This window comes from Somniosus microcephalus, unplaced genomic scaffold (genome assembly GCF_052327205.1).
Source record: "Somniosus microcephalus isolate GS21.2 unplaced genomic scaffold, FLI_Smic_1.0 scaffold144, whole genome shotgun sequence".
NCBI classification, from domain to species: domain Eukaryota; kingdom Metazoa; phylum Chordata; class Chondrichthyes; order Squaliformes; family Somniosidae; genus Somniosus; species Somniosus microcephalus.
This window is the reverse complement of record NW_028225331.1, coordinates 430,866-455,647: the sequence shown is the minus strand read 5'-3', so window position 1 is coordinate 455,647 and position 24,782 is coordinate 430,866. Positions and strand designations below refer to the sequence as shown.

Below are 24,782 nucleotides of genomic sequence, written 5' to 3'. Positions count from 1 at the left end.
CAACCCCAGCATCTGCAATATTTGGCCCCTTGTGACCCCACCTCATTGTTCTTTGATGTAATGTTTCCCTGACTGACCTGTTTGGACACCATTCACACCTTTGACTGCTGTGATTATCTCTCTGCCGAGGTGTGACAAATGACAGTTGGAAAGGTTACCTGTAAACATCTGACATGATTCTCTGACTATATAAGCTGTGTCTTTATGCATTTCTCCACTTCACCTGAAGAAGGAGCAGCGCTCCGAAAGCTTGTGATTTCAAATAAAGCTGTTGGACTATAACCTGGTTTTGTGTGACTTCTTACATCTGAGTCAACAACTTCATTCTCCATCTTAATGAAGAATTCGATAATATTATGATCACTCCGACCCAAGGGGCCTCGTAGAACAAGATTGCTAATTAATCCTTTCTCGTTACATAATACCCGTCTAAGATGGCCTGATCTCTGGTTGGTTCCTCGACATATTGGTCCAGGAATCCATCCCGTAAACACTCCAGGAATTCCTCCGCCACAGTAGAGGACATGAGAGGGGGGGAGGGAGTCCCTTTAAATGTGGAGGAGTTGGGTGTCCCTTTAAATGTGCAGGGGCTGGGTGTCCCTTTAAATGTGGAGGGGGTGGGTGTGCCTTTAAATGTGCAGGGGGTGGTTGTCCCTTTAAATGTGCAGGGGGTGGGTGTCGCTTTAAATGTGGAGGGAGTGGGTGTCCCCTTAAATGTGGAGGGGGCGGGTGTCCCTTTAAATGTGGAGGGGGTGGGTGTCCCTTTAAATGTGGAGAGGCAGGGCCGCGCATGCTCATTCGGTCCACCACAAAACGAGGCTACTAGTGCGCCTGTGTGGGACCTCCGGGGAGAAGACGGAAGGCCGGGCCCGGGAAGAGGCAGATTCAGCGGCCGGGGTAAAGTGTTGGGGAATCGATTTAAATCGGGGGGGGAAGCGGAGAGCGAAATTATAAAGTAAAATACGAGAAAAACCAAACCTGAGAGTCGGGCGGGACCTCCGCGGACGCCGAACGGAGTGGGACGGAGGAATGTGATTCTGACTGACGGGAGCGCTGACCAATAGGAAGAGGGCTGAGCTGGGAGGACTGAACTGGGCGGCCTGCTCCTCCAACCAATGGCGGCGCGGCAAGGGGGCGGGACCTTTCACCCCGGCGCTGGTGGGCTGGGACCCGTTTGTGACGTCATCAGAGGAAGAGGCCATTCAGGTGAATGGAGGCCGGCCCGGCCTGTGACTGGCGGGAGCTCTGACCAATAGGGCGAGGGCTGAGGTGGGAGGACTGAACTGGGCGGTCTGGTCCTCCAACCAATGGCGGCGCGGCAAGGGGGCGGGACCTTTCAACCCGGCGCTGGTGGGCTGGGACCCGTTTGTGACGTCATCAGAGGAAGAGGCCATTCAGGTGGATGGAGGCCGGCCCGGCCTGTGACTGGCGGGAGCTCTGACCAATAGGGCGAGGGCTGAGGTGGGAGGACTGAACTGGGCGGTCTGGTCCTCCAACTAATGGCGGCGCGGCAAGGGGGCGGGGCCTCCTCTCCAGCTCAGGTGCGCTGAGGCCGATTGTGACGCGCTGTCCCCAGGTGAGAGCAGCTCAGTCAGCACAGAGCTGGGGCTGGAATCTGGGAGAGGGGCCGCAGGCAGCGGGCCTGGCAAAGGGGCACAAGCTTCACAATACAAGCTGCTTTCAAATGCAAAATTGTTTCCTACAGACAGCCTTGGTCACTGCAAAAAAAACTGTTTAACAATTCATCATAACTCCCCTGCTTTAGGAGAGGGGTAGAGTGCAAAAGCAAGGAGGTTATGATGAAACTGTGTAAAAGACTGGAGTCAGCTGTGGCTCAGTGGATAGCAGAGCCAGAAGGTTGTGGGTTCAAATCCCGCTCCAGGGACTTGAGCATATAAAGCGAGGCTGACACTCCAGTGCGGTGCTGAGGGAGCGCCGCACTGTTGGAGGGGCTGTACTGAGGGAGCGCTGCACTGTCGGAGGGGCTGTACTGAGGGAGCGCTGCACTGTCGGAGGGGCAGTACTGAGGGAGCGCCGCACTGTTGGAGGGGCAGTGCTGAGGGAGCGCCGCACTGTTGGGGGGGCAGTGCTGAGGGAGCGCCGCACTGTCGGAGGGGCAGTACTGAGGGAGCGCTGCACTGTCGGAGGGGCAGTACTGAGGGAGCACTGCACTGCAGGCGGGGCAGTACTGAGGGAGCGCCGCCCTGTCAGAGGGTCAGTACTGAGGGAGTGCCACACTGTTGGAGGGGTGGTACTGAGGGAGCGCTGCACAGTCGGAGGGGCAGTACTGAGGGAGCGCTGCACTGTAGCAGGGGCAGTACTGAGGGAGCACTGCACTGTCCGATACTCAGTACTACATAGAAACATAGAAGATAGGAGCAGGATTAGGCCATTCGGCCCTTCGAGACTGCTCTGCCATTCAATGAGATCATGGCTGATCATCCAAATTCAGTACCCTGTCCCTGCCTTCTCCCCATATCCTTTGATCCCTTTAGCCTTAAGAAATATATCCAACTCTTTTTTGAATATATTTAATGAACTGGCCTCCACCGCCCTCTGTGGCAGAGAATTCCACAGGTTCACCACTCTCTGGGTGAAGAAATTCCTCCTCATTTCAGTCCTAAATAGCTTACCGCTTATCCTTAGACTATGACCCCTGGTCCTGGACTCCCCGGCCATCATAAACATCCTTCCTGCATCAATCTGTCCAGGCCTGGCAGAATTTTATTGACAAGGTATTGACTTGGATAGAGAACTGGTTGGCAGACAGAATGCAAAGAGTTGGAATAAATGGGTTGTTTTCCGAGTGGCAGGCAGTGACTAGTGGGGTACCACAAAGATCGGTCCTAGGACCCCAGCTGTTCACAATATATATTAATGATCTGGACGAGGAAATTGGATGTAGTATCTCCAAATTTGCAGACGACACAAAGCTGGGTGGGAGGGTATGCTGTGAGGAGGATGTCGTAAAACTCCAGTACGATTTGGACAGGTTGGGTGATTGGGCAGAAACATGGCAAATGCTCTATAATGTGGATAAATGTGAGGTTATCGACTTTGGTGGCAAAAACAGGAAGGCAGATTATTATTTGAATGGCAATAGATTGGGAGAAGGGGCGGTGCAAAGAGACCTGGGTGTTCTTGTGCACCAGTTGCTGAAGGTAAGCATGCAGGTGCAGCAGGCGGTTAAGAAGGCAAAATGGTATGTTGGCCTTCGTAGCAAGAGGGTTCGAGTACAGGAACAAGGATGTCTTGCTGCAGTTGTACAGGGCCTTGGTGAGACCGCACCTTGAGTATTGTGTGCAGTTTTGTTCGCCTTATCTGAGGAAGGATGTTCTTGCCATGGAGGGAGTGCAGCGAAGATTCACCAGGCTGATACCTGAGATGGCAGGAATGACGTATGAGGAGAGATTGGGTCGATTGGGCTTGTACTCACTGGAGTTTAGAAGATTGAGAGGGGATCTCATCAAAACCTATAAAATTCTGTCAGGCCTGGACAGACTAGATGCAGGAAGGATGTTCCCGATGGCCGGGGAGTCCAGAACCAGGGGTCACAGTCTAAGGATAAGGGGTAAGCCATTTAGGACTGAGATGAGGAGGAATTTCTTCACCCAGAGAGTGGTGAACCTGTGGAATTCTCTACCACAGAGGGCGGTGGAGGCCAATACATTAAATATATTCAAGAAGGAGTTGGATATATTTCTTAAGGCTAAAGGATCAAGGGATATGGGGAGCAGGCAGGGACAGGGTACTGAATTTGGATGATCAGCCATGATCTCATTGAATTGCGGAGCAGGCTCGAGGGGCCGAATGGCCTACTCCTGCTCCTATCTTCAATGTTTCTATGTTTGCTCCTCCAACGTGAGCGCTCCACCAATGAGCGAGGGGAGGCGGAGCCTGAAGGACCGACCGAGGGGCTTTGGTCCTCCAACCAATCGCGGCGAAGGAGGAGGCGGGACCTAGAACCGGCTCATTGGATGGATCGGCCCGCCGCCTTTTTGTAAATGGGCCTGCTCAGAACCTGTGAGCCTGGGAAAGTTTAATTTTAATGTTCCTTTCACATTTTACAGCTCAAACTAATCTTGTTTTGCAGAAGATACATTTAAAAAACAGTATGTTTTCAAATTGATATAGCAGAAACAAAAACCCTCTGGAGCAAATATTTGTGAGTAAAAATACTTTTTCTCCCTGAATTAATTTTTAAAATATAAATTTCCAGCATTTTTAATTATTAATTTTAAGCACTTTGAGAAATATGGGAGTGGTGGGGGTTCTCTTAAAGGGACAGCCACACTGTGATTTTCATTAAAGGGACAGCGTCTTCCTTTTTATAATGTATATGTAAGAGACTGACATTTAAAGTAGGGCTAATCCCCTGCTCCCCTGAGTGTTTATTCCATTTATAGGGCGGTGAGCCGGCTGCGCGGTACCTCCAGACCGCTGCGTGGCCGCGCAACTTAACGTGAACATTGATTCGGACCACTGCTTTTTTTGATATATATCAATGACCTGGACTTGGGGATCCAGGGCAAAATTTCAAAATTTACAGATGACACGAAACTCGGAAATGTAGCAAACAATGAGGATAGTAACAGACTTCAGGAGGACATAGCCAGACTGGTGAAATGGGCAGAAACGTGGCAGATTAAATTTAATGTAGAGAAGTGTGAAGTGATTCATTTTGGTAGGAAGAATGAGGAGAGGCAATATAAACTAAATGGTCCAGTTTTAAAGAGGGTGCAGGAACAGAGAGGCCTCGGGGGGTATGTACACAAATCTTAGAAGGTGGCAGGACAAGTTGAGAAGGCTGTTTTAAAAAAAAGTATACAGGATCCTTGACTTTATTAATAGAGGAATAGAGTACAAAAGCAAGCAGGTTATGCTAAGCCTTTATAAAACACTGGCTAGGCTTCCGCTGGGCACCACACTTTAGGAAGGATGTCAAGGCCTAAGAGAGGGTGCAGAAGAAAGTTACGAGAATGGGACCAGGGATGAGGGACTTGAGTTACGTGGAGAGACGGGAGAAGCTGGGGTTGTTCTCCTTAAGCAAAGAAGATTAAGAGGAGATTCGATAGAGTTGTTCAAAATCAGGATGGATTTTGAGAGAGTAAATAAGGAGAAACCGTTTCCAATGGCTGAAGGGACAGAAACCAGATTTAAGGCGATTGGCAAAAGAACCAGAGGTGACATGAGGAAACAGATTTTTACACCATGTTGTTGTGATCTGGAATGCACTGCCTGAAAGGGCGGTGGAAGCAGATTCGCTATTATAATTCAAAAGAGATTGAGGTAAATACTTGAAGGGAAAACATTTACAGGACTTTGGGGAAAGAGCAGGGGGAGTGGGATTAATTGGATCGCTCTATCAAAGAGCCGGCACAGGCACGATGGGCCGAATGGCCTCCTTCTGTGCTGTATCATTCTATGATGCTATTCTACACAGACACACACACATACAGTCAGACAGACACACAGACACAGATACTCACTAAAATACAGTCAGACACACACTCACATTTTTTCTGCATCAACATTTATTATTAATTTCAAAGACTTTACGAAAAAGGTGGGAATGGAAGGCGGAGGGCTCTTAAAGGGACAGGAACTCTCCTTTTCAATGTGATTTTCATTAAAGGGACCGAGTCCCTCCTTGCCTGTGGAGGACCAATTTTAAAAGGACAGCGTCTCGAAATCAGGTGCTGTCTGCGTGTGTACCACCTCCTCCCAATTTCCTGCCAAGCGATCCCTGCGGGCACCACTCCACTCTAGGAGTGGCTCCTAGAATCATACAGCACAGAAGGAGGCCATTCAGCCCATCGTGCCTGTGCCGGCTCTTTGAAAGAGCTCTCCATTTAGTCCCACTCCCCTGCTCTTTCCCCATAACCCTGCAATGTTTCCCCTTCAAGTATTTATCCAATTCCCCAGTGAACGTTATTATTGACTCTGCTTCCACCGCCCTTTCAGGCAGCGCATTCCAGATCACAACAACTCGCTGCGTCAATAAAATTCTCCTCACCTCGCCTCTGGTTCTTTTGTCAATGACCTTATATCTGTGTCCTCTGGTTACCGACCCTCCTGCCACTGGAAACAGTTTCTCCTTATAAGCTACAGCTATACAAAGCCCTGGTTAGACCCCAGAGAGTCATAACGGTACAACAGGAGGCCATTCGGCCCATCGAGTCCGAGCCGGCTCTCTGTATACAATCCAGTCAGTCCCACTCCCCCGCTCTATCCCCGTAGCCCTGCAAGTTTATTTCCCTCAAGTGCCGATCCAGTCTCCCCTTGAAAACATTCAGTGTCTCCGCTTCCACCACTTCTGTCGGCAGCGAGTTCCAGGTCATCACCACTCGCTGCGTAAAAAATGTTTTCCCTCACGTCCCCCCTGTATCTCTTGCCCAAAACCTTAAATCTGTGTCCCCTAGTCCTTGTACCATCAACTCGTGGGCACAGCCTTTCCCCGTCTAGCCTATCCAAACCCGTCATAATCTTGTACACCTCTATCAAATCACCCCTCAACCTCCTTTGCTCTAATGAAAACAAATCCAGCTTCTCCAACCTGTCCTTGTAGCTAAGATCCCCCATCCCCAGAACCATTCTGGTAAATCTCCTCTGCACCCTCTCAAGGGCCTTCACATCCTTCCTAAAGTGTGGTGACCAGAACTGGACGCAATACTCCAGTTGTGGCCTAACCAGCGCTTTATAAAGGTTCAGCATAACTTCTCTACTTTTGTACTCAATACCTCTATTTATGAAGCCCAAGATCCCATATGCTTTGTTAACCACTCTCTCAATATGTCCCGCCACCTTCAGGGACCTACGCACATTAACTCCCAGGAACTCCCTGGAGCACTGTGTACAGTTCTGGGCACCGCACCTCAGAAAGGATATACTGGCCTTGGAAGGAGTGCAGCGCAGATTGACCAGAATGTTACCCGGGCTCCAAGGGTTAGATTATGAGGGAGAGATTACATAAACTAGGCTTGTGTTCCCTGGAATCTAGAAGGTTAAGGAGTGATTGAGGATGTTAGGATTTTGAAAGGAATTGGTAGAGTAGATAGAGAGAAACTTTTTCCGCCAGTGGGGGAGTCGAGGACAAGGGGACATCACCTTAAAATCAGAGCCAGGCCATTCAGGAGAGAAGTTGGGAAACACTTCTTCACACAAAGGGTGGTAGAAGTGTGGAACCCTCTCCCACAGGAAGCAGTCGATGCCAGCTCAATTAATCATTTTAAATCCCAGAGTGATAGATTTTTGCTAGACGAGGGAGCAAAGGGATATGGAGCCAAGGCAGGTGGGTGGAGTTAAGACACAGATCGGCCATGATCTCATTGAATGGCGGAACAGGCTGGAGGGGCTGAATGGCCTCCTCCTGTTCCCATGCTCCTATTTACTCTATCAAAACCCTTCATGTTTTGAACACCTCTATTAAATCTCCGCTGCACCTTCTCTGCTCCAAGGAGAACAATCCCAGCTTCTCCAGTCTCTCCACATAACTGAAATCCTCTGTGTATTTGTCATAGGGCAGCAGGCTATAGTAAACAGCTTTCTTAAGAACATAAGGAATAGGAGCAGGAGCAGGGCATTCGGCCCTTTGAGCCTGCTCCGCCATTCAATAAGATCATGGCTGATCTTCTTCCTCATCCCCACCTTCCCGCCCGATCCCCATATCCCTTGATTCCCCATGAGTCCAAAAATCTATCGATCTCAGCCTTGATTATACTCAATGTCTGAGCCTCCACAGCCCTCTGGGGCAGAGAATTCCAAAGATTCACCACCTTCTGAGTGAAGAAACTTCTCCTCATCTCAGTCCTAAATGGCCGACCCCTTATTCTGAGACTGTGACCCCTGGTTCTGGACTCCCCAGCCAGGGGCAACAGTCTCCCAGCATCTACCCTGTCAAGCCCTGTAAGAATTGTAGATGTTTCAATGAGATCACCTCTCATTCTTCAAAATTCATGGGAATATAGGCCCAGTCTACTCAATCTCGCCTCATGGGACAATCCCCCCATCCTAGGAATCAGTCTGGTGAACCTTCGTTGCACTCCCTCTAAGGCAAGCATATCCTTCCTTAGGTAAGGAGACCAAAACTGTCCACAATACTCCAGGTGTGGTCTCACCAAGGCCCTGTATAATTGCGGTAAGACTTTACTCTTATACTCCAATTCATTTGTAATAAAGACTAACGTACCATTTGCTTTCCTAATTGCTTGCTGCACCTGCGTGTTAAGATGAGAAATGATAAAGGCAAGAAGTCACTTGTGGGAGTGGTGTACAGGCCCCCTGACAGTAACCACACGGTAGGATGGAGTATAAAGGAAGAAATAACGAGAGCTTGTCAGAAAGGTATGGCTATAATCATGGGGGATTTTAATCTATATATAGACTGGAAAAATCAGATGGGCAAAGGTAACCTAGATGAGGAGTTCATAGAATGTTTTCGGGATAGTTTCTTAGAACAGCACGTTCTGGAACCAACCAGAGAGCAGGCTATACTAGACCTGGTATTGTGCAGTGAGATAGGATTAATGAATGACCTCATAGTGAAGGCGCCCCTAGGTAGCAGCGATCATAATATGATTGAATTTTACATTCAGTTTGAGGGAGAGACGAAGGTCCAAGACTAGTATTTTAAACTTAAATAAGGGCAATTATGAGGGCATGAAAGCAGAGCTAGCTAAAGTGAACAGGCAAATTAGGTTAAGGGATAGGTCAATAGAGTTGCAGTGGCAGACATTTAAGGGGATATTTCAGAATACACAGAATAGATACATTCCAACGAGAAAGAAAAATTCCAAGGGGAGGACCCACCATCTGTGGTTAACTAAAAAAGTTAAAGATAGTATCAAACTTAAAGAAAAAGCATATGATTGTGCAAAGATGGCTGGCAGGTCAGAAGATTGGACAGAATATAAAAAACAGCAAAGAATGACTAAAAGATTAATAATGAGAGAAAAATGAGAGTACCAGAGAAAGCTAGCTAGAAATATAAAAACTGATAGTAAGAGTTTCTATAGATATTTAAAAAAGAAAAGAGTTAACAAAGTGAGCATTGGTCCTATAGAAAGTGAGTCTGGGGAATTAATAATGGAAAATAAGGAGATGGCAGTTGAATTGAACAGGTATTTTGCATCGGTCTTCACTATAGAGGATTCAAGTAACATCCCAGAAATAGCTGTAAATCAGGAAATGGAAGGGAGGGAGGAACGCAAGAAAATTACAATCACCAGGGAAGTGGTACTGAACAAATTGTTGGAGCTGTGGGCTGACAAGTCCCCGGGGCCTGATGGACTTCATCCTAGGGTCTTAAAAGAAGTGGCTAGTGAGATAGTTGATGCATTGGTTTTAATTTTCCAAAATTCCCTCGATTCGGAGAAGGTTCCATTAGATTGGAAAATAGTGAATGTAACTCCTTTATTCAAAAAGGGAGGGAGACAGAAAGCAGGAAACTACAGGCCAGTTAGCTTAACATCCATCATCGGGAAGATGTTAGAAGCTATTATTAAAGACGTTATAGCAGGGCACTTGGAAAAGTTCAAGGTAATCAGGCAGAGTCAACATGGTTTTGTGAAAGGGAAATCATGTTTAACCAATTTATTGGAGTTCTTTGAGGAAGTAACATGTGCTGTGGATAAAGGGGAACCGGTGGATGTACTGTACTTAGATTTCCAGAAGGCATTTGATAAGGTGCCACATCAAAGGTTATTGTGGAAAATAAAAGCTCATGGTGTAGGGAGTAACATGTTGGCATAGCTAGAAGATTGGCTAGCTAATAGGAAACAGAGAGTAGGCATAAATGGGTCATTTTCTGGTTGGCAAGATGTAACGAGTGGTGTGCCACAGGGATCAGTGCTGGGACCTCAACTTTTTACAATTTATATAAATGACTTGGATGCAGGGACCGAAGGCATGGTTGCTAAATTTGCTGATGACACAAAGATAGGTAGGAAAGTAAATTGTGAAGAGGACATAAGGAGGCTACAAAGGGATATAGATCAGTTAAGTGAGTGGGCAAAGATCTGGCAAATGGAGTATAATGTGGGACAAATGTGAAGTTGTCCATTTTGGCAGGAAGAATAAAAAAGAAGCATATTATCTAAATGGTGAGAGATTGCAGAGCTCTGAGATGCAGAGGGATCTGGGTGTCCTAATGCGTGAATCGCAAAAGGTTAGTATTCAGGTACAAGAAGTAATCAGGAAAGCTAATAGAATGTTATTGTTTATTGCGAGGGAAACTGAATACAAAAGTAGGGAGGTTATGCTTCAGTTATACAGGGCATTGGTGAGACCACATCTGGAGTACTGTGTACAGTATTGGTCTCCTTATTTAAGGAAGGATGTAAATGCATTGGAAGCAGTTCAGAGAAGGTTTACTAGACTAATACCTGGAATGGGCGGGTTGTCTTATGAGGAAAGGTTGGACAGGCTAGGCTTGTATCCGCTGGAGTTTAGAAGAGTAAGAGGTGACTTGATTGAAACATATAAGATCCTGCGGGGTCTGGACAGGGTGGATGTTGAGAGGATGTTTCCTCTTGTGGGAGAATCTGGAACTAGGGGTCACTGTTTAAAAATAAGGGGTCACCCATTTAAGACCGAGATGAGGAGAAATTTTTTCTCAGAGGGTCGTGAGTCTTTGGAACTCTCTTCCTCAGAGGGTGGTGGAAGCAAAGTCTTTGAATATTTTTAAGGCAGAGGTAGATAGATTCTTGATAAGCAAGGGGGTGAAAGGTTATCGGGGGTAGGTGGGAATGTGGAGTAATCAGATCAGCCATGATCTTATTGAATGGCGGAGCAGGCTCGAGGGGCCGAGTGGCCTACTCCTGCTCCTAATTCGTATGTTCGTATGTAACCTGTGCAGCAGCTGGGGCCTGAAAATCAGCTTCACTGCCCCTGGGCTGGGAAAGGGGGACATGAGGCAACATTCTCCCTCTTACCCCTTTCTACACTCCTTTTACAGGGTTTTAGAAGTGGAGCATTTACAGACAGGAAGCTCAGACCGAACATCACGTCAAGAACAGACAGAGTCGCTCAATTCATCAGGACCTGATTCAGCCGCTCCTCCAATCTGCTGGCACACCAGCGAGTTCACACTGATGAGAGACCTTTTAAATGTTCTGAGTGTGGGATGAGCTTCAAAATCTACGAGTACCTGAAGCAACAGCAGTGGCTACACACTGGGGAGACCCCGTTCACCGGCCCCGTGTTCCAGAAGTGATTAACTCAGTCATCCGCTCCGATGATACACCAGCAAGATCACACTAGGGAGAGACCTTTAACCCGCTCCGTGTGTGGGACGGGATTAATTGCACCCTCCGTGCTGCTGAGACACCAGCTTGTCCACACCAAAGAGAGACCGTTGACCTGCTCTGTGTTTTTGAAGCGATTCTCTTATTCTGCCACCCTCCTGAGACACCAGCTTGTTCACATTAAATGTTCTGACTGTGGGAAGAGATTTGAAAGGTCCCAGGATCTGAAGAGACACCAGCTGGAGAGAGCAGGAGAGATTCTGTTCACCTGCTCCGTGTGTGGGAAGAGATTCACTCGGTCCTCAAATCTGCTGGCACACCAGCGAGTTCACACTGGGGAGAGGCTGTTCATCTGCTCTGTGTGTGGGAAGGGATTCACTCAGTCATCCCACCTGTTGAGACACCAGCAATATCACACTGATGAGAGACCATTTAAATGTTCTGACTGTGGGAAGAGCTTTAAAACCTCTGGGGATCTGAAGAAACACCAGTTGGTTCACACCGATGAGAGACCATTTAAATGCTCTGACTGTGGGATGAGCTTTAAAAGCTCCAGGAGTCTGAATAGACACCAGCGTGCTCACACTGATGAGAGACCATTTAAATGCCCTGACTGTGGTAAGAGCTTTAAAAGCTCCGGGCATCTGAATGGACACCAGCGTGTTCACACAGGGGAGAGGCCATTCACCTGCTCCGTGTGTGGGAAGAGATTCACTCGGTCCTCAAATCTGCTGGCACACCAGCGAGTTCACACTGGGGAGAGGCCGTTCATCTGCTCTGTGTGTGGGAAGGGATTCACTCAGTCAACCCACCTGTTGAGACACCAGCAATATCACACTGATGAGAGACCATTTAAATGTTCTGACTGTGGGAAGAGCTTTAAAACCTCTGGGGATCTGAATAAACACCAGTTGGTTCACACCGATGAGAGACCATTTAAATGCTCTGACTGTGGGATGAGCTTTAAATGTTCCAGGAATCTGAATGGACACCAGCGTGTTCACACTGGGAAGAGGCCATTCACCTGCTCCGTGTGTGGGAAGGGATTCACTCAGTCATCCCCCCTGCTGGCACACCAGCGCGTTCACACTGATGAGAGACCGTTTAAATGTTCTGACTGTGGGAAAAGGTTTAAAAGGCCCGGAGATCTGAAGGAACACCAGCGTACTCACACTGGGGAGAGGCCATTCACCTGCTCTGTGTGCGGGAAGGGATTCACTCAGTCATCCAACATGCTGACACACCAGCGCGTTCACACTGATGAGAGACCGTTTAAATGTTCTGACTGTGGGAAAAGGTTTAAAAGGTCCGGAGATCTGAAGGAACACCAGCGTACTCACACTGGGGAGAAGCTGTTCACCTCCGTGTGCGGGAAGGGATTCACTCAGTCATCCAACATGCTGACACACCAGCGAGTTCACACTGATGAGAGACCATTTAAATGCTCTGACTGTGCTAAGAGCTTTAAAAGCTCCGGGGAGCTGAAGAGACACCAGCGAGTTCACACTGATCTGTAGCACAGGGCCCTGGAGACAGCTAGGGTGACATGAACATGGAATGGATGAATGTTTTATAAATTCTTGTACTGCTGTTTAATCTTTCAATCTGTTGTGCTGATGATTCCCTTTGATTGACAGTTCATGGTGTTACATCGAATGTACAGCACAGAAACAGGCCATTCGGCCCAACTGGTCCATGCTGGTGTTTATGCCCCACACCCACCCTACTTCAATTAACCCGATCAACATCTCCTCCCATTCCTTTCTCCCTTGTGTGGCTTCCCCATAAATCCATCTGTGCTGTTCACCTCAACCACTCCCTGTGGTAGCGAGTTCCCCATTCTCACCATTCTCTGGGTAAAGACATTTCTCCTGAATTCATTACTGGATTTATTAGTGACTATTTTAAGTTTGTGGCCTCATAAATATGATGAGATTCTGTTAAGCTGACCAGCATGTTGTTGTACTTTGTCTTTTTCTGATGTATTAAACATTACTGAGCCCTTGTACGCGTGTTATGGGATGAAGTTTTTTTTAATTCGTTCATGGGATGTGGGCGTCGCTGGCAAGGCCAGCATTTATTGCCCATCCCTAATTGCCCTTGAGAAGGTGGTGGTGAGCCGCCTTCTTGAACCGCTGCAGTCCGTGTGGTGAAGGTACTCCCACAGTGCTGTCACGGAGGGAGTTCCAGGACTTTGACCCAGCGCCGATGAAGGAATGGCAATATACTTCCAAGTTAGAATGGTGTTTGACTTGGAGTTGGTGGTCATAGAGTTATACAGCACAGAAAGAGGCCCTTCGGCCCATCGTGTCTACACCGGCCATCAAGCCCTGTCTATTCTAATCCCATTTTCCAGCACTTGGTGCGTAGCCTTGTATGCTATGGCGGTTCAAGTGCTCATCTAAATGCTTCTTGAATGTTGTGAGGGTTCCTGCCTCTACCACCCTTTTCAGGCAGTGAGTTCCAGATTCCAACCACCCTCTGGGTGAAAAAGTTTTTCCTCAAATCCCCTCTAAACCTCCTGCCCCTACCTTGGAACTATGCCCCCCTGGTTATTGACCCCTCTAATAAGGGGAAAGTTCCTTTCTATCTACCCTATCTCTGCCCCTCATAATTTTGTACACCTCAATCAGGTCCCCCTTCAGCCTTCTCTGCTCTAAGGAAAACAACCCCAGCCTGTCCAATCTCTCTTCATAGCTAAAGCGCTCCAGCCCAGGTAACATCCTGGTGAATCTCCTCTGCACCTTCTCCAATGCAATCACATCCCTCCTATAGTGTGGCGACCAGAACTGCACACTGTATTCCAGCTGTGGCCTAACTAGCATTTTGTACAGCTCCATCATAACCTCCCTGCTCTTATATTCTATGCCTCAGCTAATGAAGGCAAGTCTCCCATATGCCTTTTTAACCGCCTTATCTACCTGTCCTGCTGCCTTCAGGGATCTATGTATTCTATCAGGTGTTCCCATGTGCCTGCTGTCCTTGTCCTTCTAGGTGGAAGAGGTCGCAGGAAGGGAGGTGCTGCCGAAGAAGCCTTGCGAGTTGCTGCAGTGCATCTTGTGGATGGTACACACTGCAGCACGGTATGCCAGTGCTGGAGGGAGTGAATGTTTAAGGTGGCGGATGGGGTGCCAATCAAGCGGGCTGCTTTGTCCTGGATGGTGTCGAGCTTCTTGAGTGTTGTTGGAGCTGCACTTATCCAGGCCAGTGAAGAGTATTCCATCACACTCCTGACTTGTGCCTTGTAGATGGTGGAAAGTCTTTGGGGAGTCAGGAGGTGAGACACTCGCCACAGAATTCCCAGCCTCTGACCTGCTCTTGTTGCCACAGTATTTATGTGTCTGATCCAGTTAAGTTTCTGGTCAATGGTGACCCCCCAGGATGTTGACGGTGGGGGATTCAGTAATGGTGATGCCGTTGAATGTCAAGGGGCGGTGGTTAGACGCTTGCTTGCCGAAGATAGTCATTGCCTGGCACTTGTGTGGTGCAAATGTTACCTGCCACTTATCAGCCCAAGCCTGAATGTTGTCCAGGTCTTGTTGCATGCGGGCATGGATGGCTTCATTATCTGAGGAGTTGCAAATGGAACTGAATACTGTGCAGTCATCAGCGAACATCCCTACTTCTGACCTTATGATGGAGGGAAGGTCACTGATGAAGCAGTTGAAGATGGTTGGGCCGAGGACACTGCCTTGAGGAACACCTGCAGTGATATCCTGGGGCTGTGATGATTGACCTCCAACCACCATAACCATCTTCCTTTGTGCTCGGTCTGACTCCAGCCAGTGGAGAGTTTCCCCCGATTGATTAGCATTGAGGTAATAGGGAGAGTAATAAGGGAAGCGAAACAGGACATTAGAAATAAATGAGAGACAAGGAAAGAAAACTAAAGATCAAAGTAAGAAAGAGACAAACGAAGGAGATGAGAAGAAAAGAATTTGAGGAGAAAGTGAGTGATGATAAGAAACATTGACATTTCAAAAATGAGACAGGAGAGGAAAAGATAAGTACGAAGAAAGAAAGATCTTGACTATGTATCGCACCTTTCACAATTTCAGGACATCTCCAAGCGCTGTGCAGCAATTGCAGGACTTCTGACGTGTGGTCATGTAGGAATGTAATGTAGCAGCCAATTAGAGAGAGATGTGGAGAGGAAAGGCAAGAAGAGAAAGAGCAGGAAAGGAAAATAAACGGACAAAATCAGGGAGTTTGTATTTTTTTTATTTGTTCATGGGATCTGGGCGTCGCTGGTAATGCCAGCATTTATTGCCCATCCCTAATTGCCCTTGAGAAAGTGGTGGTGAGCTGCCTTCTTGAACCGCTGCAGTCCGTGTGGTGAAGGTGCTCCCGCAGTGCTGTTCGGGAGGGAGTTCCAGGATTTTGACCCAGCGACGATGAAGGATCGGCGATATACTTCCAAGTCAGGATGGTGTGTGACTTGGAGGGGAACGTGGAGGTGGTGGTGTTCCCATGCACCTGCTGCCCTTGTCCTTCTAGTTGGTAGAGAGTCATAACGGCACAAAAAGGAGGCCATTCGTCCCATCGAGTCCGTGCCGGCTCTCTGTAGAGCAATCCAGTCAGTCCCACTCCCCCGCTCTATCCCCGTAGCCCTGAAAGTTTATTTCCCTCAAGTACCTATCCAGTCTCCCCTTGAAAACATTGAGTGTCTCCGCTTCCACCACTTCCGTCAGCAGCGAGTTGCAGGTCCTCACCACACGCTGTGTAAAAAAGATTTTCCTCACATCCCCCCCTCTATCTCTTGCCCAAAACCTTAAATCTGTGTCCCCTAGTCCTTGTACCATCAACTAGTGGGAACAGCCTTTCCCCGTCTAGCCGATCCAAACCCGTCATAATCTTGTACACCTCTATTAAATCACAATATATATTAATGATCTAGACAAGAGCACTAGATGTAATATCTCCAAGCTTGCAGATGACACAAAGCTGGGTGGGCATGTGTGCTGTGAGGAGGATGCCAAGAAACTCCAGTATGATTTGGACAGGTTGGGTGATTGGGCAGATGCATGGCAGATGCAATATAATGTGGATAAATGCGAGGTTATCCACTTTGGTGGCAAAAACAGGAAGGCAGATTATTATCTGAACAGCAATAGATTGGGAGAAGGGGAAGTGTAATGAGACCTGGGTGTCCTTGTGCACCAGTCACTGAAGGTAAGCATGCAGGTGCAGCAGGCGGTTAAGAAGGCAAATGGTATGTTGGCCTTCGTAGCGAGAGGGTTCGAGTACAGGAACAAGGATGTCTTGTTGCAGTTGTACAGGGCCTTGGTGAGACCACATCTTGAGTATTGTGTGCAGTTTTGGTCACCTTATCTGAGGAAGGATGTTCTTGCCATGGAAGGAGTTCAGCAAAGATTCACCAGGCTGATACCTGGGATGGCAGGAATGATGTATGAGGAGAGATTGGGTCGATTGGGCTTGTACTCAATGGAGTTTAGAAGAATGAGAGGGGATCTCATTGAAACTTATAAAATTCTAACGGGACTAGACAGACTAGATGCAGGAAAGATGTTCCCGATGGCCGGGGAGTCCAGAACCAGGGGTCAGAATCTAAGGATAAGGGGTAAGCCATTTAGGACAGAGATGAGGAGGAATTTCTTCACCCAGAGAGTGGTGAACCTATGGAATTCACTACCACAGAAGGCAGTGGAGGCCAATTCATTAAATATATTCAAGAAGGAGTTGGATATATTTCTTGAGGCTAAAGGGATCAAGGGATATGGGGAGAAGGCAGGGACAGGGTACTGAATTTGGATGATCAGCCATGATCGCATTGAATGGCGGAGCAGGCTCGAGGGGCCAAATGGCCTACTCCTCCTATCTTCTATGTTTCACCCCTCAACCTCCTTTGCTCTAATAAAAACAAATCCAGCTTCTCCAACCTGTCCTTGTAGCTAAGATCCCCCATCCCCGGAACCATTCCGGTAAATCTCCTCTGCACCCTCTCAAGGGCCTTCACATCCTTCCTAATGTGTGGTGACCAGAACTGGATGCAATACTCCAGTTGTGGTCTAACCATAGCTTTATAAAGTTTCAGCATAACGTCTCTACTTTTGTACTCAGTGGCCCAGAAATTCAGGTCGGGGGCTTCCCGCGGGTGCAAGCCCCCGACCTGCACTTACCTTGCGCGCCGGCAGTTGAGCTGTAGGGCCCCGTGGAATTCAGCTCCGGGGCCTGGCCCAGCTGCTGGTGCGCTGTGCTTGCGTGTCCCAGGGGCGTAGTTAGTGCGATGCATCCCCTGGGATCACGTGAGCCATGGCTAGCCAATCGGAGGAGGGAAAAGCCCATTCATAAGATTGACAGAAAGACCTGTCAAAACCTATGAATGCTATGGGCCCCAAAGTAGTAGTAAACCTTCAAATAAATTTTTTAAAATATCACACTTTTTAAATAAACTATAAATTACATTAAATAACTATTTTAAACAGTAATTTAAATTTTTGAAAAAAATAATTTTATAAAAAAAGGGACTAAAAATACACTTACCTTGCTTTAAAGTATTTAAAAATAATAAACCTGTGGAAAAAATGTTTTAATTTTAATTAATTGACCACTTACCTTCTAAAAAGCAGGCCTTATGCCTGCTTTTTAAATGTGTAAACCCTGCAGGCTTAACCTCGCGTGAAAACCTGCAAACAAAACCTAAGTTCAAAGCGCATGCGCAGCCTCCTCTGCGCGCGCATTCGACCTCCGAACCCCTTCATTCAGAGGATCGGAAGTGCCGGTTTCCCACGCATGCGCAGCGCATGCAGGAAACTGGCAATTCCATTCGGCCGACGGGTGAGTACCCGTGTGTACTCACCCGGGGAGAGCCGAATTTCTGGGCCATTACCTCTATTTATGAAGCCCAAGATCCCATATGCTTTGTTAACCACTCTCTCAATATGTCCCACCACCTTCAGGGACCTATGCACATTAACTCCCAGGTCCCTCTGTCCCTGCACACTCTTTAAAACTGTGCCATTAAGTGTATATAGCCTCTCCCTGTTCCTTCTGCCAAAATGCATCACCTCACACTTCTCTGAATTAAATTCCATCTGCCACTTGTCTGCCCATTCTGCTAGCCTTTCTATGTCCTGTTGCAGCCGATTGGTATCATCCTCACTGTTTGTCACATCCCCAAGTTTGGTGTCATCGGCAAATTTAGAAATTCTACTCTGTATTCCAATATTCAGGTCATTTATATACATCAAAAAAAGCAGTGGCCCCAGCACTGACCCTTGGGGAACACCACTGTCTACCATCCTCCAGTTTGAAAAACAGACATTTACCACAACTCGCTGTTTTCTGTCCTTAAGCCAATTCCTTATCCAAGCTGCCACTGACCCACCTATTCCATGAGCCTCAATTTTGTTAACCAGCCTTCTATGTGGTACCATAGGAACTTTCAAAGGCAATTGGACATGTACTTGAAGAGGACGAGTTTGGAGGTTATGGGGATAAAGCCGGGGAGTGGGACTAAATTCAACAGCTCTTTCAAAGAGCCGGCACATCACAATGGGCCCAAGAACCTTCTGTGCTGTAAGATTCTAGGAACAGTGTGAACTCACTGGTGTCTCTTCAGGCTCTTCGAGCTTTTAAAGCTCTTCCCACAGTCATAACATTTAAAGGGTTTCTCTCCAGTGTGAACTCGCTGGTGTCCCTTCATCTCACCAGTGCTTTCAAAGCTCTTCCCACAGTCAGAACATTTAAACGGTCTCTCATCAGAGTGAGCTCGCTGGTGTGTCAGCAGGTGGGACGGATAAACAATTCCCTTCCCACACACGGAGCAGGTGAACGGACTGTCCCCGGTGTGACTGCGCCGATGAACTTCTGATGGACGGGGAAATGAATCCCTTCTCACCATCCCCACCTTTACTCGGTTTCTCCCCGGTATGATGGTGCACGTGTCTCGCCAGGTCAGGCGATCAGCTGAATCCGAGTCCACACATGGAACACGTGTACGGTTTGTCTGCGCTGTGATCGCTGCTCTCTCCTTCCATGTGCAAAGGCCGATGATATTCAGGTCCTGATGAATTGAGCGACTCTGTCAGATCTTAACATCAGTTCTGCACCTGCCCTGGGAGTGTTTGATGGGACAGTGTAGAGGGAGCTTTACTCTGTATCTAACCCGTGCTGCACCTGCCCTGGGAGTGTTTGATGGGACAGTGTAGAGGGAGCTTTACTCTGTATCTAACCCATACTGTACCTGCCCTGGGAGTGTTTGATGGGATAGTGTAGAGGGAGCTTTACTCTGTATCTAACCCGTGCTGTACCTGCCCTGGGACTGTTTGATGGGGCAGTGCAGAGAGAGCTTTACTCTGTATCTAACTCATGCGGTTCCCGCCCTGGGAGTGTTTGATGGGACTGTAGAGGGAGCTTTAGTCTGTATTTAACCCGTGCTGTACCTGCCCTGGGAGTATTTGAAGTGACAGTGTAGAGGGAGCTTTAATCTGTATCTAACCCGTGCTGTACCTGCCCTGGGAGTGTTTGATGGGACAGTGTAGAGGGAGCTTTACTCTGTATCCAACCCGTGCTGTACCTGCCCTGGGAGTGTTTGAAGGGACAGTGTAGAGGGAGCTTCACTCTGTATCTAACCCATGCTGTACCTGCCCTGGGAGTGTTTGATGGGGACAGTGTAGAGGGAGCTTTACTCTTTATCTAACCCATGCTGTACCTGCCCTGGGAGTGTTTGATGTGACAGTGTAGAAGGAGCTTTACTCTATCTAACTCGTGCTGTACCTGCCTTGGGAGTGTTTGATGGGACAGTGTAGAGGGAGCTTTACTCTGTATCTTACCTCGTGCTGTACCTGCCCTGGGAGTGTTTTATGTTGACACCAGGTGCTGAGCATGTTAAAATGTTCCTTTCTCCATAACGACATTCAGAATCTCGATGAGCACAAAAATTCACTCCACGAAAGTAACAGAAGCCCCTCAGCTTCTCTCCTGGACACAGTTATTGAGGACAGGGAACGTCTGTAACAAGTAATCAATTGGCTCGCGACTTATCTTAGAAACAAGGACTCAATCGACTGTGTGTTTCTAACGAAGCTGATTTATTGATACAGAATATTAAAATCCAGTCCAGTCCAGTTATTGGGGTTTTAACATTAACAAGTCCCAGTTGCCTGAATTAACATGGCTCAGTCCTGGATGTGATTAAACATAGAAACATAGAAGATAGGAGCAGGAGTAGGCCATTCGGCCCCTCGAGCCTGCTCCGCCATTCAATGCGATCATGGCTGATCATCCAAATTCAGTACCCGGTCCCTGCTTTATCCCCATACCCCTTGATCCCTTTAGCCTTAAGAAATATATCTAACTCCTCCTTGACTATATTTAATGTATTGGCCTCCACCGCCTTCTGTGGTAGAGAATTCCACAGGTTCACCACTCTCTGGGTGAAGAAATTCCTCCTCATTTCTGTCCTAAATGGCCTACCCCTTATCCTTAGACAGTGACACCTGGTTCTGGACTCCCCGGCCATCGGGAACATCCTTCCTGCATCTAGTCTGTCCAGTCCTGTCAGAATTTTATAAGTTTCAATGAGATCCCCTCTCATTCTTCTAAACTCCAGCGAGTACAAGCCCAATCTCTCCTCATACGTCATTCCTGCCATCCAAAGTATCAGCCTGGTGAATCTTCGCTGAACTCCTTCCAGGGCAAGAACATCCTTCCTCAGATAAGGTGACCAAAACTGCACACAATACTCAAGATGTGGTCTCACCAAGGCCCTGTACAACTGCAGCAAGACATCCTTGTTCCTGTACTCAAACCCTCACTACGAAGGCCAACATGCCATTTGCCTTCTTAACCGCCTGCTGCACCTGCATGCTTACCTTCAGAGACTGGTGCACAAGGACACCCAGGTCTCGTTGCACTTCCCCTTCTCCCAATCTATTGCCGTTCAGATAATAATCTGCCTTCCTGTTTTTGCCACCAAAGTGGATAACATCACATTTATCCACATTATATTGCATCTGCCATGCTTCTGCGCAATCACCTAACCTGTCCAAATCATCCTGGAGTTTCTCGGCATCGTCCTCACAGCACACACGCCCACCCAGCTTTGTGTTGTCTGCAAATCTGGAGATATTACATCAAGTTCCCTTGCCTAGATCATTAATATATATTGTGCATTGTAAAGCCATCGGAAACAGTGGAATCGACCCACTGCAGTCACACTGTGGACACTCTGGTGTGTCAGCGGGTGGGATACACCAGGGAATCCCTTTCCACACACTGAGGTTGACTCCAATGATTGGGAGTCCCAGGGTTTCGGATACCTGATAATCAAGCTCACAAGAACACAAATTGTCTCTCCAGACTTTATTAAGAGCGCTGCATAACACAGATCGGGTGATAATTCCCTCAATCTGGAGAATAGAAGTACAGTGGATTCACGCGCGACCTTCTCGAGTCTGTTTCAACTGACAACGGCTTAAGTGGCCTGTTCTTATACACAAGCTTGGTTACCGCTCAGGAAATGGGATTGTTTGGACCCGTCTGTTGACCGCCTCCTGAACTCCTGCTAATTCAGGGAAATTAGTCCATCTGTGACCAGACTAAAACCACAAGCCCGTCTGGTTATCACACCTATACGGTCCGTGAGGTTATTATTAGATTCACACCCAGATGTTGTGCCTTCACTTGTCTGGCACTTCATCCCATAACACGGGTACAGGGGCTCAGTAATGTTTCATTCATCAGAAAAAGACAAAGTACAACAACATACTGGTCAGCTTAACAGAATCTCATCATATTTATGGGGCCATAAATATAAAACTGTCACTAATAAATCCAGGAGGGAATTCAGGAGAAACTTCTTTACCCAGAGAATGGTGAGAATGGGGAACTCACTACCACAGGGAGTAGTTGAGGTGAACAGCACAGATGCATTTATGGGGAAGCCACATGAGGGAGAAAGGAATGGGAGGATATGTTGATTGGGTTAATTGAAGTAGGGTGGGTGTGGGGCATAAACACTGGCATGGACCAGTTGGGCCGAATGGCCTGTTTCTGTGCTGTACATTCTATGTAACACAATGAACAATCAATCAAAGGGAATCATCAGCACAGCAGACTGAAAGATTAAACAGCAGTACAAGAATTTATAAAACATTCATCCATTCCATGTTCATGTCACCCCAGCTGTCTACAGGGCCCTGCGCTACAGAAGTGTGAACTCGCTGGTGTTTTAGCAGGTGATTGGAGCTTTTAAAGCTCTTCCCACATTCAGAACATGTAAACGCTCTCTCATCGGTGTGAACTCGCTGGTGTGTGGTCAGAGCCCCGGAGATTTTAAAGCTCTTCCCACAGTCAGAACATGTAAACGGCCTCTCATCAGTGTGAACAAGCTGGTGTTGCTTCAGGTCCCCGGAGCATTTAAAGCTCTTCTGACAGACAGAACATTTAAAAGGTCTCTCATCAGCGTGAACAAGCTGCTGTCTCAGCAAGGTAGATGAATCATGGAATCCCTTTCCACACACAAAATAGGTGAACGGCCTCTCCCAGTGTGCACAAGCTGGTGTCTGGTCAGAGCCCCGGAGCTTTTAAAACTCTTCCCACAGTCGGAACATTGAAATGCTCTCTCATCAGAGTGAACTCGTTGGTGTGTGGTCAGAGCCTCAGAGCATTTAAAACTCTTCCCACAGTCAGAACATTGAAATGCTCTCTCATCAGTGTGAACTCGTTGGTGTGTGGTCAGAGCCCCGGGTCTTTTAAAGCTCTTCCCACAGTCAGAACATTTAAAGGGTCTCTCATCAGTGTGGACAAGCTGGTGTCTCAGCAGGTGGGATGTGCGAGTGAATCCCTTCCCACACACAGAGCAGGTGAACGGTCTCTCTCCGGTGTGAGACCGCTGGTGTCTTGTCAGATTCATGGAGCTTTTAAACCTCTTCCCACAGTCAGAACATTGAAACGGTCTCTCATCAGTGTGGACAAGCTGGTGTCTCAGCAGGTGGGATGTGCGAGTGAATCCCTTCCCACACACGGAGCAGGTGAACGGACTGTCCTCGGGGTGACTGTGCGGATGAACTACTGACGTAGACAGGGAACTGAATCCCTTCCTGCTGTCCCCACCTTTACCCGGTTTCTCCCCGGTGTGACGGTGCACGTGCCTCGCCAGGTCAGGCAATCGGCTGAATCCGAGTCCACACACGGAACACATGTGCAGTTTGTCTGCGCTGTGATTGCTGCTCTCTCCTTCCATGTACAAAGACTGATGATATTCAGGTCCTGATGAATCGAGCGACACTGTCTGATCCTGACATGATGTTTGGTCTGCGCTTCCTGTCTGTAAATGCTCCACTTCTAAAACTCTGTAAAAGGAGTGTAGAAAGGGGTAAGAGGGAGAATGTTGTCTCATGTCCCCCTTTCCCAGCCCAGGGGCAGTGAAGCTGATTTTCAGGCCCCAGCTGCTGCACAGGTTGGTTGAAATGGTCAACAATAATGGCAGCTGCAATCACCACAAGCACCCGCGCTCCAGAAAGCGCTCCGGCCGCCGCGCTGAGTTGTGGCTGACCCCGTGCATGCGTCCCATGGCCCCACCCTCTCCTGCTCCACAGGCGCCTGACCCACACTGCGCATGCTCAGCACACACCCTGGGCCCCTGTCAATCATCCTCCCCCGTGCCTGCACGTTGGGCCCCTGAGCTCCAGGCTGCCGCGCAGGGCTTTCTTTGTAAAGTCGGTGTTGGTGAAGAGCCGCAATCAGTGAGGGAAAGTGAGTTTTCCCCCAAATCCGATTGAGATCAGAGGAGGGGAGAGAATAAAGGGGAATCCAAACCTGAGAGTCCGCGGGTCCGCGCCCCGAGCGGAGCTTCTTCAGTTTGGCGGAGCGCGCTCCAGGGACATGTGACCCCGGGCCTGATTGACGGGAGCTTCCAACCAATAGGGAGCGAGCGGGGCGGGGCTGGAGGAGCGAGCCGGCGACGGGTCCTCCAACCAATCGGGGAGCCTGAGGGGCGGGACTTGCACCGGCTGATTGGGACAGAGGAGGCTGACGGGAGATTTAATTTAAATTAATTTCCCGCCTGCTCCAACCGCCCACCTTGGAACGTCATGACATCGCCGGCGTGCACTGACTGACACTGAGCTCTCCACCAATGAGCGAAGGGGAGGCTGAGCCTGGAGGACCGACCGAGGGGCTTTGGTCCTCCAACCAACCGCGGCGAAGGAGGAGGCGGGACCTGGAACCGGCTCATTGGACGGATCGGCCTGCCGCCATTTTGTAAAGGGGCCTGGTCAGGATCTGTGAGCCTGGGAAAGTTTATTTTTAATGCTCCTTTCACATTTTACAGCTCAAACTAATTGTGCTTTGCAGAAGTTTTTAAAAAAGCAGTTCATTTTTAAATTGATGAAGCAGAAACAAAAAACCCTGTGGAGCAAATGCTTGTGAGTAAAAATATTGCTTCTCTCCTTCTGTACTGTATCATTCTATGATGCTATTCTGCACAGACACACACACATACAGTCAGACAGACACACAGACACAGATACTCACAAAATTGCAGACAGACACACACACATATTTTCTGCATGA

The 24,782-nt window shown here is 48.2% G+C and overlaps 1 long non-coding RNA gene across 1 annotated transcript; it reads left to right on the top strand.

Annotated features, from left to right (window-relative positions):
* Positions 1 to 815: 815 nt before the first annotated feature.
* LOC147082209 (uncharacterized) lies at positions 816 to 11,025 on the top strand. The gene is made up of 3 exons (XR_015076242.1): positions 816 to 897; positions 4,094 to 4,165; positions 10,955 to 11,025. It is a non-coding gene; the product is annotated as an uncharacterized LOC147082209 (long non-coding RNA).
* The last annotated feature ends 13,757 nt before the right edge of the window (positions 11,026 to 24,782 follow it).